The following is an 18,290-nucleotide window of genomic DNA, read 5'->3' on the forward strand; positions in this document are numbered from 1 at the left end:
AAGACGGGAGGAGAAAAGACGTGTAAAGCTTGCAACAAAATAGCGTCATCGCTTAGAAGCCATCTTTTCTTGTATCGGTAACAAAGTAATTTATAAAAATTTAATTTAAATTGAATCAAAAAAATTACCTTGGATTTATTTTATGTAATGTACATTCTGTTGCACTTTTTAAAAAATCATTGAAAATTTTATATCTATATCATTAATTGCTAGATGAAAGATAATGTTTTTGAATTGCAACAAAATGTAAATTACATAAAATAAATCCAAGGTAATTTTTTTATTCAATTTAAATTAAATTGTTATACCTTACTTTGTAAAATATATAAAAGCGGACTTTGAAGATAAATAAATTTTCAATTGAATCTTTTACTTTTATTTTTAAAGCCTATAGTAAAAAACATTTTGTTTAACAATTTTCATGCCTTGGATGAAATGCTTTTCTAGCTTGTATCTTATCTTTTTAAGATTATATTTTAAAACTCTCCAGTTTGAATAATGAGAAAATCTGAATTGTTTTAACAAAAATTCTAAAATAACATTTTTAGATTAAATTTTTTAAAACTTTTTTCAGAATAGAAAATCCTTAAAATTTAATAAGGAACATATTTCATGTGTTTCATTAACAAATATTCAGTACATAACGAGAAAAATAGAGATGAAAATTTCAAAAGGAATGTATAACTGGTTACGGTCAATAGTAGTCCTGGCCAGAAAGTCTTTGTTATTCTATTATTTAAAAACATTTTGTGTCCAGCGCTTTCGCGCGAGGACTAATATATATTTGCACATGCGTAAAGAATACACATGAGTTCGACTTATACTTGTCGGGTATCAATTTTTTAATCGTAAGAATTTAAGGCATTTTTTCGGCTTAAAATGCTAACCGAATTTGTCCATTTCTGTCTGCAGACTTGAAATTTAATATATGGATTATTCGGACTTGCTAACGAAGTAGTTTAATGGAAGTATTTCCACACAGACACTAGGTCATCTATAATATAAAAGGCAAAATGGGCGCGCGCGTTTGTGTATGTCCGCATAAGGCTTTTTGAGCAAGATTTGGAATCGTACGTTTTCACAGTTCTAACTGCTAGATGACGTTAAAATCTTTCTCATTCTATTGCACAACGCTATATACACTTTGAATCCTAACGGCTTTCTTCTTTCAAATAAAAAGAAAACCCTTTTCTCATCACAAACACAAAAAATATATTTTCATATATAGTACTGCTATTTCATTTTCTTCAAATTATTCATATCGGGAAAATCTTGAAATAAAAACGAAACGTTGATGAATATATATTTATATGAATTTTTTTTTCCTTTTTAATTACTCCATGTGCTTATGTATTTATTGGTCAATGTCCGAAGAAAAAGCACTCAATGCTTTTCAGCCGTAATATAATCTAATATAGCATTTCAATAGTAATAGTTCAGTCGCGGGTAAATTGAGAGTTTTCGGGTGCAAAGTTTTACTGCCACCTGCACGAGTGAGTAAATTGTAATCGCATGATTGCAAATACTATTCCAGCCATTCTTCTGCAAATGAGAAAATTTCATTTTATATAAGACTAGCTTGAGTGTCCGGCGTTTCTCGGATGTTTGGAGGCGTGTGTTGAGCAAAAAATGAACAATAAATAATAATAATAATAATAATAATAATAATAATAAAGTAGTAGTAGGCAGGCAGGCTCGAAACCGTACCACGTAGGAAGAAAAGAACGCGAAAAAGAAAAACGTGACGTGTTTGCTGTTGCGTCCATCGTCAAACCGTAAGTGACGTAGCTTTAAATCAGGGCTAAACAATAAAAGATAAGGGATGAATTTCGAAAATATCGCCGAAAAAAAAGCGCCCTTTCACTGTAGAAAAGTGGCCAGGGGTGTGTGAAGGAATTACTGTTTTTGGCCAATTCTTCGATATTTGTCGCACGAAGGGTCAAGCTTTAAATTGGTACCAATCGCGTGAACATATGTCGCCTCTGTCGAAAGTTTGGGGAAGACATACAAACATACATACATTTAAACAGACAGGTGAGATTTATATTATAGATTAGTGAAAGACAGGGTGCAGGGACAAGAAGAAAATAAAATGAAATAAATAGGAAGAAATGAAGGATGTTGAAGATAAAACAAGGATAACTTAGAAAGAAAAGTTGAAGGGAAATTCTTGAAATACAAAAGAAAAAAAGAAAATAGACAAGAAAAACGAGAGACGAATTTAAGAAAAAAGTTAAAAAAAAAAAAAAAAAACCCCGGACCATTGCAGGGAAAGAACGAAAAACAAAGAACAAATTATTACGCAGGAAGTATGAAAATGAAGAACAACTGAATTATTACGGATGAAAATTTAAGACGAAAGAGCGAATTAGTATAGAGTAGATGAAATAAAGAAAGAGCGAATAATTACGAGGAAAGCAGAAAAAAAGTAGGTATTATTATAGGAGGAAAAATGTGACTTGTTTAAGGAAAATGACAAAAAAGTGACTTCTTATAGGAAAGTGAAGAAAAAGGGTGACTTATCAAAGGGAAAGGACAAAAACTTATTACAGCGAAAACAAAGAAAAAGAGTGACTTATTACAGGGGAAGTGGGGGGGAGTGACTTATAGAAAAATGAAAAAAAGTGACTTATTACTGAAAAAGGAGAAAAGGAGTAACTTATTACAGGGGAAGGAGATAAAGAGGGAATATTAAAGGAAGGGGGGACGAGCAAATTATTACAGAGAAGAAAAACTAATTAATATTAAGGTATTAAGAAGGAATAGTTTTTAAGAAAATGAATGAAAACGAAGGGAATAAAACCCCATAGAGCTAATATAGAAAGAATGAGTTAATACAGGCGAAAAAAAAACTGGTAAAATCGATTTACGATGGAACGAGAAAAAGGGCAATCAGGTGAAAAATAGTATTGAAGAAACCGATTTATAGTTAAAACAAGGCCGATAGCCATTAGTCGTGTGCTCTCGTGTAATGAATGAATGCGTGAATGTAGGATTGACATGAAATTCTTAAACATAAACTTAAATGACCGAACAATTGGCTGAAATGACTTACATAAAAGGTAAATGACTTAGAATGACATTAATGAAATTAAGGATGAATTGAATGACCCTAAGAATGACTTGAATGCTTGCAAAATAACTGGAATCCTTCAAAAACAACTTGAATGACCTGGTGAATGACTTGAATGGCGTTGAGACTGACTGTTTGTAAAGTGGGTGATCATTTTACCTTAAATTAATACAAAAAAGTGATCCCCCACTTTATATCAGAAAGTTACAGACATAAGTACAGCATGTAGTAAGAAAAGATACTACACTTTGATCTTAGCCAAAAGGCCGAGAAAAGTGGTATTTATTTGCTCCCCTATCGAGGAAATTAAGCACAAGGCCGATTTTTAATGTGAGGAGTGAAGGGGAAATGAGGACCAACTTCCCGGGGAGTAGGGGAGCTGGATAGTGACAATTGGTATGAAGGGTTGCCCATACATTGACCAAGGTCTTATATGTGAGGTTTCCCCCGACTTATAGAGTCGCTTGCACGCGAGTAAAAATAAATACATAATAGAAATAATCATAGAAAGAAAAAATAGCTAAACTAGGGTACAAATCAGAAAGGTAATTTCCGGAATAACGTTAAATGATCCTCCCCCATTTTTTAAAAATAAATCTTACAAGGAATTAAAACCAGAAAATTCTTACAAATTCTCTTCGGTTATTTTATTCGTTTTTAAAGACATTTTTTCGCGCGCGTTTTTTATTTTTTATGTGTTTATTTTTTATTTGTTTGTTTTCTATGTAGTATGGAGAGGGGGTGCCGTTGTTTCGAACTGACTACACTGAAATCCAATTGCTAGTAATCGAATTTCCAAGTAAGCCATTGCGATTTTTATCCCCATTGGCAAAGAGGACATCATCTACAACTCCACTTCTCCGTCTTTTCTTCTTCCCGTTTTTCTTGCAAAACGAAAGATCGTATCTCCGCATAACCAGCACGTAAATTTAAGTGCTTCAAATTTGTTTCTCACTGCAAGAATACTTGGCGTTTTGTTTTGTATTTGTTTTGGATTTGGTGTTGTATGTATATTGTTTGTCGTCTTTTGCACGTCTGAATCGCGCTTTTCTGTCAACTCGACTGGATAGCATCTCTCCGAACAATCATAGACGTTATCTTTCTGCTCACCTGATGGCACATAAATGTCTCGTTTGTGTCGTAAAACTGCGCCTCTCCTGTGTTTGGTCTATAACTTGGGGACATTAACATTATTTACGTTATGAACGCAGAGGGCGGTACGTCCGTAGGCAGTGTGGCATTGCATCCTGCTGTATTTGTTCTGCGCCGACATTATTTATATATATATATATATATATATATATATATATAATCTTTTAATATTAGTCTGGATATTAATATTTAATTTGATCTGCTTTTTGTGCGTTCTTCCTGGAACTATCTATCTAGTCGAGCTCCTTGCCCTGACGAATGTGACTCTCTCTCTCTCTCTCTCTCTCTCTCTCTCTCTCTCTCGTACTGTGAAATTTGCTGGATGTACGTGGGTGCAGGTCATCATATGCTTGTGCGTCTGTACCGTGGAGTCCACAGCAATACTGACCGCCAAATCGTAGAAGTCGCTCTCTGGTGATAGTAGATATGGCATGTAGGTTCCCATAAAGTTGCTACTGCGTGGGATGACCTTGCCAATCTATATTTAACACGGCTCGTAGCCTACGGGTGTACGTGTCATCTAGCTTTCTTTCCGATCCAGGTTGCGGCACCATAAACAAGGACAGACTCATCCACTGCCCTGGAAACATCTAAAATTATAAATAACCTATATTTAGTAAGTATTTTTTTTTTCTGTTTTTACTCTTATGACTTTAAAAGAAGTTCGTTCCCTCTTCCACCAATTGGTTCTTTTCTAAAAAACAAAAAACAAAAATAGAATACACTTTTGGTGAGTTGTCTGATATACCCCTCAATGAAACACGTGTAAGACATATGATATAACACATAATATGATCTGAATTTGATTTAAATGTAGTTGTGGTATTTTAATTGTTCACAATTTATATACCCCAGCTTTAAAATATTCAAAAGTAATGACCATAAATTTTCAACAAGGTTGTTGATAGTGCTCAATAAAATGAGCAGAATATTATTTTATTCAGTGTGGGTAAATAAAATTACCATAAGTTGCTACGATAAATTAACTGTTTCAGTCTAAGACGACATCGTAAGGCGACAATAAACCTCCCGCCTAATATTTAGACTGACATCGAGTAAGACAGGTTATTTATTGTCGCCTCACGATGTAATTTTAGACTAAAACAGTAGATTTATTGTAGCGACTTATGGTAATTTTTTTACCTTAATGGAAAAATCATATTTGTTTATAATAACTTCCTCCTACTCTTTCCGTACGTTTTACTTTTCTATTGGAAAATATTATCTCAACTTGCTACATGAACACGCTATGCCACGTTCCCAAGTTATGTTTAGAAATAAAGATGGGGCACTTCCCCACTATCATCATGGCGTAAGACGTCTCTTTATGAATATCTTGATAGTCACCTGCGAAAAAGATAATTAGGACGAAGAGGAAGTATCGAGTACTGTCTATGCTCACTGGATTTGAGCCCCCTGGATTTTTCTCTTCTGGAGGGGGAGCGATGGGGGGCATGTCAAACACAGGGTTCGTACGCAATAACTCTGTCAATTGTCAGTCTACAGCTTCGAAATTTGATATACAGGGTACTAAAATTTGGGAAAATCTTTGTAATCAGTTTTCGGCCAGAAATTTGGCTGTTAAGGGATCAAAGTTCAACGATTTGACCTTTGAGAATTCTACTAAACTCCTCCAACAATTTCGGGTCAAACACTTTAAATTTTAGCTATAGGTTCCTTGGACATGGATCTGACTTAATAACTTGATTTGAGCCCAAAACAATAAATGTTAAGGGGTCATAATAGGGGTCAAAGTTAAAAAAAAAAATTGACCGCTTGTTTTGGGTTTTTTTTCTTTCTTTTTGCTCAACGTACACCTCCAAACACCCGGGCAACGCCTGGCTAAAATGCGAGTATATCTATAAAAGTGTAAGTGTCTGTCTGTGTGCCTCTGTGTGTACATATCCCTACGCAATAACTCTGTCAAGTTTTAGTCTACAGAGACTTGGGACAATCGATGTGATCGGTTTTCGGCCGGAAATTTTGCGATTAAGGGGTCAGTTCAACGATTTGACATTTGAGAACTCTACCAAACTCCTCCGAAAATTTTGGGTCTAAACATTTGAAATTTTAGATATAGGTTCATTGAACAGGGATTCAACTTAATAACTTGATATGAGCCCAAAACAATAAAGTTATGGCGTCATAATAGGGGTCTAAGTTTTAAAAAATTGACATTTTTTTTTTTTTGCTCAGCATACACCTCCAAATACCCGGGCAGCGCTGGGCACCCATGCTAGTATATATATATATATATATATATAATATATATATATATATATATATATATATATATATATATATATATATATATACTGATTCTAATGAGTGTACGCTTCATCAGAAAGGAGTGTTCCGGATATAGTATAAATTGAATATTCCTATAATTTCAGGTGGAAGCCTTCGAGTCGTAATCCGAATAATGGACATCACGGATCAGATTATATGCAAATTTAATGCACTATTATTATTTTTTTTAATTACTGGATCGCGTATTGGATTCATCTCTATAGTTTCCACAGAGTTCGTGTTAGTTCATCTATTACGAATAAGCAAATCGAATAAAGCGGTCACTTTAGTTTACTTCGCCATAATAAATCTTTAGTCATCACAAAACCTGACAAAGGCTCTGGCCTAGTCATAATGGATCACCAGGATTATGTCAGTAAAATAATGACTTTCCTGGGGGACACCTCTAAATTTGTAAATTAGGTCCAGTAGATACACATGATTCTACTATTTCTATCGAGACCAAGTTTCAAAAACGACTTGTCAAAAGTGTTCTTCCCACTTTTCATTTCTAATTTAATTTGACTCATCGGTTCTATTCGCTCCCGTTTGTATTGTTTGCCTAAAACCCATAAAGGTGGGGTACTTTTAAGACCCATACTATCAATGATAGGGTACTCTAAACAAAGTTAGCTAAATAGTTAACAAGTATTTTAGAACCCGTTTTGGAACGTTATAGTTTATTTTGCATTAAAGACTCTTTTACCTTTGTTTACTTTATGCAAAATTATACTCATTCTGATAAATTCATATGATCTTTTGATATTTCTAGTCGTTTCACTTGCGTCTTATCGTTAGAGACTAGTAATATTTGTGCTGACGCCCTATATCTGAGTCAACTTCCAACTTTTCCAATTCCAGAAAAATATTTTTGTGGAATTGATGAAATTCGCCACTGTCGGTTGAATTCAGTTTATATTATATTGTGTACAGACAGACAGATGGTGTGGCCATGGGTTCCCCATTGGGATTAGCGTTGGCTAATATCTTTGTGGGTTTTCATAAAGAGGGTCTATTTTCTGGTTTGTATAACCCATATATTTACTATCGTTACGTCGATGACACCTTTTGTTTATTTGATAACGAGACGAAGGCGGATGCTTTTTGTATGCCTCAATAACGTTCATCCAGCCCTTAAGTTTACGGTAGACAAAGAAACAAATTCTACTCTTTCGTTTTTAGATGTTTATTTTGGTCACAAAATTGTTTATCAAGAAATTTATTTCGTCTGAATTCATACGAATAAATAAGAATGATAATAATTAATAAGAAATAAGAATTTAAATCCTATGCAAAAAAAAACCCAAACATTAGAAACCAAAATCTGTAAATAAAATATGTTGCGTATGTGAATATCTGTGTTAACGTATATGGGCATATCTGTATACGTATATCTGCATGTGTGTGTGTGGGTTATAGAAATTACTGAAACATGTATCCATATGTGTGTGCACATTATAACTTTACATATAACTTACCGATATATTTATCTGTTTTTATTTCCTTGCTATATATATATATATATATATATATATATATATATGTGTGTGTTTTTAATTATCTTGAATTCTTAATAGATATTCAATGTTTTGTTCATGAAACAGACAGAAAAATATATATCGATATGTTTAACATATTCATATATTTATAAATGATCCGTACATACACTGATAGGTAAAGCACATCGCGTTTATCTCGTAAAAATGTACGAGCGTTTCGGCTGCGTGCGTATTTGTGTATAGGAATGGATGTGTCGACGGCAGAGGGTGCTGCCAGACAGAATGTTTATTTTTATTATTAATCACGGAGTTACAAGTAATTAAAATCCGCATTTCCTCCGGCGCATGCGCAGTGGAATTCGCACACTGAAATCGATGAAGCTTTCGGAAATCTTCCTACTTTTATTTATTCCAGATTCAGGGGATAAAACGAAATCAAATTTGTTTAACATACAATAATTACCTGTTTATTAGGTTTCTACAGCAATAAAACGTATATCAATATTAATTAGGTATAAATTAAATATTTATAAACATATGCATCAGTGTGCGTGTAATGTGATGTGTTCGTGCATAAACTGTAAGGAGAAAAAACGGTAGCGACAAAATATAAACGAAAAAGAAAACAAAAAAGATGTGTATAAAAGCTGTTGCCAAAATCATGTATTGCAACACTTTGAAGAGCAGCAATGACAAATATGCTGATACAACTGCTCTCTCTCTCCCCCCTTCTCTGTCTGTTTCTCTCTCTCTATCTTCTGCGCCTAAGGAAAAGGTTGGTGGTTATTTTAATATACCAAAAACTTAAGCTTCTTTCCTTAAACCTCCAATTCTCTGATATACACTTAACACCAAATAAAATGAATGGACACAATCTTAATGATACCCCTTGTTTTAAAAAGGCTTCTACGACTGACTTTCAGTCTATAACTGAAATGGCAGACCGGTTCCTAAGCTTGTTTAAAATACTTGAATCGTTCTACAGCTCCAAATGGTCTCTAATTCTTGACGTAATCCTGTACATGTCTAATGTAATTGCTGTTGCCGTCTCTTGCAAATGCCGTGTTAAGTCTATACAATGCTTACATGTATTCTTTTCGTTAGCACAAAGTATATACACACACTGACAGCGAAGTAAAAATCACAACACAGTTGATCTACAAAAAATATATTGCTTTTATTTCACTCCGACAATTAGCTTTTTGTGACAAATTGTTATTCTTGATTTGGCGTGGGGGGGCGTGGGTTAGACGGTTGTCTGATGGTGAAAAAATTGTGACACGTGCCACAGCTTTCACTCTCTCACTCTCTATCTTTCTCACTGACTGCCCTTTTCCCCTGTGGCAATGTTATTCATGATAACCACGTTCTTTCCCATTGGAATCTCTAATATGTCCTTTGTCTATCATCTCAATTGTTTGACCGACAGCAGTTGAAATATTTCTAGGTCGAATTATGCATTCTGTTAAACAATGGTTGAAATACCCAATTCTTTACATTTGAATCCATTAGTTTGTGGGGAAACCATTGAATGTTTCACTTCCTATTGTTGCCTTATAATATCTAACAGAACCCAGTACTGTTGCCACATCTGGGTAGGTGTTGCTGAAAGCATCCTTTCCTCTCGTGACGCTGTAAAAACTGACTTTGTAATTTGATATACGATGTTTTCTTCTACGTACTATTGCTTCCTAAAAGAGACATTGTTAACCTTTCGATACACTATCTATATTTCTTTTCATGGCATGTGCGCGACTCCTCTCCCATCTATGGCGCCCTCTGTGAAATAGTCACAGCAAAAACTCATCTACCTACAACCAGTACCAATCATTTTTCTCTCTCCATCTATATACCAAAAACTAAACGGAACTCGAACAAAGGTACATTCCTAGAACCGAGGATTTATGGGACGGGACACAGTACAGCAGGACTGCTTCCCGATTGACTACAAGATTGCTATTTAAATGGGACTTTAAAATAAGCTTTAGTAGAGGTGTCTTAAATAATCAAATTCTAACATCATTCCAAAATGATTACCAATCGCCACGATATTCTCTTATCGCGCATCTGACATTCACATAACACTTATCCTCGAGTTGCTTTGGATTTTTGGTTTTTGGATAAAAAAAGAAAAGAGCAAGGTGATTAAAGGTTAGCGATATACACAAACGGACTTAGAAATTATGCAAAGTGTGACGCAAAAAATATACACCTAAATTTTAAGATCAAAACGCGACAAAGCGTAAATTAAGAATAATATAAACGGACACAGACCATACTTAACGAAGACAAAAATCATATAATTCTCCGTCCTCCCACCTATAAACGTCCTGGATATGACCTTAAACTATATCCAGCCACACTTTAATTACAATTGCTCCCAGGTCCATTCGGACCCGGAGTGGTAGTACCTGTTATTGTCCCAACCAACTTGAAAACAACAAATATATTCTATTACAAAATGTTCTTCAAAATCTTTGGATTCGGCATTAAATAACCTGAAAAGGGTTGATATGCCGTAAAACAAAACCAACCAAACAACCCACCCACCTATAAATTATCAATCCTTTCCTTCCCTCGTTTTCCCTTCCCTTCGCCTGCCTTTTTCAAATAAATAGAAAACCCGTTTTAAATGGGTTTCATTGTAAACGTAAAACGTTATGAGCACTTCTTGTTTGATGGAGCCTTTTGAGGTTGACATAAATTTATGAGATCAGGCTAAGTTTTTGCTGCCTTCATATTTTTCAACGTTTATGCGTGCTCTGCTACGTATTGAGTTCTCTCCCTTTCTATATAAATTGCGCTATCCTTTATGGATTAATAAAAGTGTGTGTGTGTGTGTATATATATATATATATATATTACACGCGCGTGCAAATACAATATAAATTCAAATACATGCATATATGTATATTAATGTATAGAGATGTGTGTACTTGTATAATATGCGTGTGCCTATTTATGCGTGTGTTCCCCAATTAATCCTCTACTTGTCTACGGCGTGCGCTTATAAATTTGATAAAATCAACTTCATTATTTAACAAAGCTGAAATAACATTCCACTTTTTTGATGAACTCTTCAAATCTAAACCAATTTCAGAGCCAGTAGGTTTTCAATTGGAATCAACAACAAAACTGTTAACGATATCAAGGAGATTCCAGACATTTTCCGAGAAAACAAAAATGTGGACAAAAATATCAATTCTAAATCAGATAGGAAAACATTTTAATGGCATGCAACGACAGAATCTCTGTCTCCTTTCCCCTTCTCTCTCTCCTTTCCCCTTTCACTCTCTCTTTTCCCCTTCTCTCTCTCCTTTCCCCTTTCACTCTCTCTTTTCCCCTTCTCTCTCTCTCCTTTCCCCTTCCCTCTCTCCTTTCCCCTTCCCTCTCTCTTTTCCCCTTCCCTCTCTCCTTTCCCCTTCTCTCTCTCCTTTCCCCTTCTCTCTCTCCTTTCCCCTTCTCTCTCTCTCCTTTCCCCTTCTCTCTCTCTCCTTTCCCCTTCTCTCTCTCCTTTCCCCTTCTCTCTCTCTCCTTTCCCCTTCTCTCTCTCTCCTTTCCCCTTCTCTCTCTCTCCTTTCCCCTTCTCTCTCTCTCCTTTCCCCTTCTCTCTCTCTCCTTTCCCCTTCTCTCTCTCTCATTTCCCCTTCTCTCTCTCTCATTTCCCCTTCTCTCTCTCTCATTTCCCCTTCTCTCTCTCTCATTTCCCCTTCTCTCTCTCTCATTTCCCCTTCTCTCTCTCTCCTTTCCCCTTCTCTCTCTCTCTCCTTTCCCCTTCTCTCTATTTCCTTTCCCCTTCTCTCTATTTCCTTTCCCCTTCTCTCTCTCCTTTCCCCTTCTCTCTCTCCTTTCCCCTTCTCTCTCTCTCCTTTCCCCTTCTCTCTCTCTCCTTTCCCCTTCTCTCTCTCTCCTTTCCCCTTCTCTCTCTCTCCTTTCCCCTTCTCTCTCATCTTTCCCCTTCTCTCTCTCTCCTTTCCCCTTCTCTCTCTCTCTCCTTTCCCCCCTTCGCTCTCTCTCTCCTTTCCCCCCTTCGCTCTCTCTCTCCTTTCCCCCCTTCGCTCTCTCTCTCTCCTTTCCCCCCTTCGCTCTCTCTCTCTCCTTTCCCCCCTTCGCTCTCTCTCTCTCCTTTCCCCCCTTCGCTCTCTCTCTCTCCTTTCCCCCCTTCGCTCTCTCTCTCTCCTTTCCCCCCTTCGCTCTCTCTCTCTCCTTCCCCCCTTCGCTCTCTCTCTCTCCTTCCCCCCTTCGCTCTCTCTCTCCTTCCCCCCTTCGCTCTCTCTCTCCTTCCCCCCTTCGCTCTCTCTCTCTCCCTTCCCCCCTTCGCTCTCTCTCTCTCCCTTCCCCCCTTCGCTCTCTCTCTCTCCTTTCCCCCCTTCGCTCTCTCTCTCTCATTTCCCCCCTTCGCTCTCTCTCTCCTTTCCCCCCTTCGCTCTCTCTCTCCTTTCCCCCCTTCGCTCTCTCTCTCCTTTCCCCCCTTCGCTCTCTCTCTCCTTTCCCCCCTTCGCTCTCTCTCTCCTTTCCCCCCTTCGCTCTCTCTCTCCTTTCCCCCCTTCGCTCTCTCTCTCCTTTCCCCCCTTCGCTCTCTCTCTCCTTTCTCCACACTTCGCTCTCTCTCTCTCCTTTCCCCCCTATCGCTCTCTCTCTCTCCTTTCCCCCCTTCGCTCTCTCTCTCTCCTTTCCCCCCTTCGCTCTCTCTCTCTCCTTTCCCCCCTTCGCTCTCTCTCTCTCCTTTCCCCCCTTCGCTCTCTCTCTCTCCTTTCCCCCCTTCGCTCTCTCTCTCTCCTTTCCCCCCTTCGCTCTCTCTCTCTCCTTTCCCCCCTTCGCTCTCTCTCTCTCCTTTCCCCCCTTCGCTCTCTCTCTCTCCTTTCCCCCCTTCGCTCTCTCTCTCTCCTTTCCCCCCTTCGCTCTCTCTCTCTCCTTTCCCCCCTTCGCTCTCTCTCTCTCCTTTCCCCCCTTCGCTCTCTCTCTCTCCTTTCCCCCCTTCGCTCTCTCTCTCTCTCCTTTCCCCCCTTCGCTCTCTCTCTCTCTCCTTTCCCCCCTTCGCTCTCTCTCTCTCTCCTTTCCCCCCTTCGCTCTCTCTCTCTCCTTTCCCCCCTTCGCTCTCTCTCTCTCCTTTCCCCCCTTCGCTCTCTCTCTCTCCTTTCCCCCCTTCGCTCTCTCTCTCTCCTTTCCCCCCTTCGCTCTCTCTCTCTCCTTTCCCCCCTTCGCTCTCTCTCTCCTTTCCCCCCTTCGCTCTCTCTCTCTCCTTTCCCCCCTTCGCTCTCTCTCTCTCCTTTCCCCCCCCTTCGCTCTCTCTCTCTCCTTTCCCCCCCTTCGCTCTCTCTCTCTCTCCTTTCCCCCCTTCGCTCTCTCTCTCTCTCCTTTCCCCCCTTCGCTCTCTCTCTCTCCTTTCCCCCCTTCGCTCTCTCTCTCTCCTTTCCCCCCTTCGCTCTCTCTCTCTCCTTTCCCCCCTTCGCTCTCTCTCTCTCCTTTCCCCCCTTCGCTCTCTCTCTCCTTTCCCCCCTTCGCTCTCTCTCTCCTTTCCCCCTTCGCTCTCTCTCTCCTTTCCCCCCTTCGCTCTCTCTCTCCTTTCCCCCCTTCGCTCTCTCTCTCCTTTCCCCCCTTCGCTCTCTCTCTCCTTTCCCCCCATCGCTCTCTCTCTCCTTTCCCCCCTTCGCTCTCTCTCTCTCCTTTCCCCCCTTCGCTCTCTCTCTCTCCTTTCCCCCCTTCGCTCTCTCTCTCTCCTTTCCCCCCTTCGCTCTCTCTCCTTTCCCCCCTTCGCTCTCTCTCTCTCCTTTCCCCCCTTCGCTCTCTCTCTCTCCTTTCCCCCCTTCGCTCTCTCTCTCTCCTTTCCCCCCTTCGCTCTCTCTCTCTCCTTTCCCCCCTTCGCTCTCTCTCTCTCCTTTCCCCCCTTCGCTCTCTCTCTCTCCTTTCCCCCCTTCGCTCTCTCTCTCTCCTTTCCCCCCTTCGCTCTCTCTCTCTCCTTTCCCCCCTTCGCTCTCTCTCTCTCCTTTCCCCCCTTCGCTCTCTCTCTCCTTTCCCCCCTTCGCTCTCTCTCTCCTTTCCCCCCTTCGCTCTCTCTCTCCTTTCCCCCCTTCGCTCTCTCTCTCCTTTCCCCCATCGCTCTCTCTCTCTCCTTTCCCCCATCGCTCTCTCTCTCCTTTCCCCCCTTCGCTCTCTCTCTCTCTCCTTTCCCCCCTTGCCCTTCGCTCTTTCTCCTTTCCCCCCTTGCCCTTCGCTCTCTCTCATTTCCCCCCTTGCCCTTCGCTCTCTCTCTCTCATTTCTCCCCTTGCCCTTCGCTCTCTCTCTCTCATTTCTCCCCTTGCCCTTCGCTCTCTCTCTCTCATTTCTCCCCTTGCCCTTCGCTCTCTCTCTCTCATTTCTCCCCTTGCCCTTCGCTCTCTCTCTCTCATTTCTCCCCTTCCCCTTCGCTCTCTCTCTCTCATTTCTCCCCTTCCCCTTCGCTCTCTCTCTCTCATTTCTCCCCTTCCCCTTCGCTCTCTCTCTCTCATTTCTCCCCTTCCCCTTCGCTCTCTCTCTCTCATTTCTCCCCTTCCCCTTCGCTCTCTCTCTCTCATTTCTCCCCTTTCCCCTTCGCTTTATCTCTCTCATTTCTCCCCTTCCCCTTCGCTCTATCTCTCATTTCTCCCCTTCCCCTTCGCTCTCTCTCTCATTTCTCCCCTTCCCCTTCGCTCTCTCTCTCTCATTTCTCCCCTTCCCCTTCGCTCTCTCTCTCATTTCTCCCCTTCCCCTTCGCTCTCTCTCTCTCTCATTTCTCCCCTTCCCCTTCGCTCTCTCTCTCATTTCTCCCCCCCCTCTTCGCTCTCTCTCTTTCTCCCTTCACTCCCTATATTTTTACCGCCCCGCTCTATCTATTCCCTCTCTCTCTCTCACTCTCTTTATAACCGTACCCATAATCAGCTTATAAAAATTGTACGTGTTTATAATCCTTCCGCTTTCGTCATTCTCTCTCTCTCTCTCCACTGTATTTATAATCAACGTATAACAATATGTATGCCTTTATAATTCTTTCTTTCCTGAGTATATCTATAAGCAACGTTTTCTTGGTCTTTTGGCCGAGATCAAAGTGTAGTATCTGTTCCGGCGGATGCTGCACTTGGGATTGTTTGTACCAGTCAATGGAGGGGAGACCCTCTATACTGGGACAATTATTATTTTTGTTAACCAGAGTGACCCCTTTTAGGGGAGCTGGTTTTTACCTCACATTAAAAACGGCCTTGTGCCTAATTTGCTCAGTGGGGGAGCAAATAAATACCATCTATAAGCAACGTATAACAGTACGAACGTATTTATAATTCTTTTTTTTTTTGTCGTTCACTCTCTCTCTCCCGCTCTCCATTGTATTCATAATCAACTTATAAAAATACTTTTGTCTTTATAATTCTCTCTTTATTTCTCGAGTGTATCTATAAGCAACTCTAACGATGCATACGTGTTTATAACTTTCTCCCTCTGTCATTTACACTATTATATGATAAAATATCCCTTCAAGCAGGGGTTAAATTTATTCACTAGTAGAACAGTTTTGCTTTATTTTCAATTCGTATAATGAAGAAATAAACAACTAAATATTTCTGAATCGAAAAAAAAAAAAAAAACATATCTCATCAACTAATGGTTGTATTCGTTTGTGCACTTACGCAAATTATTGGTATAATACCTGCTGGGTATAAAACGTGAAAAAGACGCGCCATTTTTTTTTTTTTTTTTTTATTCGCTAAATTCTATCTCGTTGGTTTCTCTTTTGAGTTTCAATAGAGTCGTTTACGGAAAAGCTGAGTGCCATCAATTACAGCTTAAATGGAACAAACTGAGGCTTCCATATTTCTGTCTATATAATATTTTGCGTGTTCCTTTTTCTATCTTATTTCATAAGAATATTCTCTTTAAGTAAGCTTTAATAAGACTTCTTCAGTGAAGAACCGCTGGACATCGAAAATACGTCACCCTTTCTCCGCTCTATTTCAACAATGACCATATTGGTAATCTAAAACGAGGCTACACCAAAGGAAGGTCACTCTCCTATTATTGTCCGAAGTTGCCAGATTAGCTTTTATAAAGTCACATTTCGCGAATTTAGCTGTTTTTTTTTTGTTTTGTTTTTTTTAATGCTGCTCGACCTAAAAAAAAAAAAAAAAAAAAAAAAAAAACACTATTTTTGCCTTTTTTTTCAAATCGTTACGTACGGACTAATTTGGGAAGTACCAGACAGAATCTATCTATTATATAAAGGGAACTTTGTGTGTGTGAGTTCCTTCCTTATAGACCCGGAAACAGCTGGGTCGATATTTTATTAACTTTCACACGAAGCTACATAATGTGACTCCGTATTGATAATCAAAAAAATCCGATTAAAGAAAGGAGTCCGATATTGACCAAAGTAAACACCTTTATACAACCTAACATAACAATACATTGAAGAAGCTTAATCACCACGCAAGCAGAAAGGCCTGTATATAATCAACACTACGTTATTTTATAAGACAGGGGAACATTCGAAATAAATCTTTTAGAGTACAATTGAAACATGATACTTGACTTTTGCATTTGAAACTTTAAGTGAAGCCATTATTTATAAATGATTTTATAAGATCGACAGAAGAATCTTCTTGTAGTCTACATTGCACTAAGTCACTGCGGGGAGGCACGTGAAGATTCTTCCCGGTACATTGCGGGGAGCGGATGTCCCTAACTAGAGAAGGCAGTTGATTTGGTTAAAAATGACAATAAAAATATGAGCAAGTGGAATATTTGCTGATTCTAATTGAATCCCAGACAACTTCGGGTCGTATAGTATTATACAAATGAAATTACTTCGTACTAATCCCCCATTCTTAAAGAACATTTGAAATTTTCTCAATTTCCGGAGACTTTTAGTAAAAAATTAATTTATGAATAACGAAATTCTCTAAAAACAAATAAAGCATGCCTGATCCAGGCATAAAAAATGTCTAGGTTCAGCATTTGCCCTCCCCATCCCCATTTACCCCCAAATTTCCTCATGAGACATCAAATCCTGGTGAAAATCAATAAACTGTACAGTTTTAGGCCTTATCATATGTAAATGACTAAGTCCATAATTTGTCTCTCCTCATTTAGCCCCGAAAAGTCCCCAAAGCAATACCATATAAAACTTTTAGTTCAGCACCATACAAAGACAATTTTGGACAAATGTGATAAAATAGTCCTCAAAATGTAGCGTTTTTATTATACCTAAAAGCCCCTAGGGCACACCTAAGAGTTATCGCGAAGTATAGACAAACAAAATTATATAGAAATCAGTTAATTACAACCTTTCAGAAAGTTTTATAAAATCTAAGTCATCAATTTTTTTTTTAATATGCACAAAAGTGTCAAATTTAGTCATTTAACCCAGTATGCACCCCTGGGGGGGGCGAAGTTTTCCGGGAAAATCTGTTCTGTTTTTTTTCTCGTATCATGTTTAATGTTTGTGCAAAATTTCAAAAAATTCCATGTGCAGTTATTGAAAAAATTTCGGACGAACGAACAGACAAGGGTGAATTTACAGGTCTACCTTCTTTTTGTCGGGGGGGGGGGGCAAAATAGTTACTTTTTTCATCAATCTATATAATAATATTCCTCCTGAAACAATATATCTTTGTCAGGGTTAATGCTATTAATAGAACAATGGTGAATTTAGCAGATGAGCCCAAACGGGGGGGGGATGGGTAAGAAACTCCAATGTACAATACATAAATAGACCGTAGACAATAAATTTCTTGTATACCTACGTGAACTTGTGTGTGTGTGTGTGTGTGTGTGTGTTATCTGCTGGAAGATGTCAATGCGAAGTTCCCGGAGATTGGGTCGTACACTGGATGAGTACCTAATTTATTCTAAAACGGGTGAACACTGAATTGTGTACTTTAGTGACATCCGACTAATCAATGACTTAGCTGATCGGATGATCTTATTGTGATAACCTACGCACTAATATGTTATAATTATCTGAGGAAAATCTTGTTCCACAAATGGTATGCTCTCAGAAAGACAGTTTAATATTTGTGCAGTGCAGGGTCGTGCAATGTTTAAGGCCATTCAATTTAAATTACATCTTTTGTGGTATATTTTGTTCATTAAATCATTAGGTGAGGGTACAGAATATTTCCGATGTAAAGATTGTAAGCGGCACAAGTACGGAAACTATGTTCAGTGAATAATATCATATTATAGGCAAATCACGTTCACACACCGGGTCCCGCCAGATCACCGGAGTTAAGCCACGTTTTGCCTGGCTAGTACCAGATGAGTGACCATT

At 38.9% G+C, this 18,290-nt stretch overlaps 1 protein-coding gene and 1 pseudogene across 1 annotated transcript in view; one reads left to right on the plus strand and one right to left on the minus strand.

The window, feature by feature from the left end:
- Window positions 1-18,290, plus strand: part of LOC145291948 (semaphorin-2A-like) — a 1,232,857-nt gene that overhangs the window by 152,547 nt on the left and 1,062,020 nt on the right. The gene's annotated exons all lie outside the window — the stretch shown is intronic.
- Window positions 3,215-3,351, minus strand: LOC145292528 (U2 spliceosomal RNA; annotated as a pseudogene).

Source organism: Euprymna scolopes, chromosome 13, assembly GCF_053919585.1.
Source record: "Euprymna scolopes isolate OS-2025 chromosome 13, ASM5391958v1, whole genome shotgun sequence".
NCBI lineage: Eukaryota > Metazoa > Mollusca > Cephalopoda > Sepiida > Sepiolidae > Euprymna > Euprymna scolopes.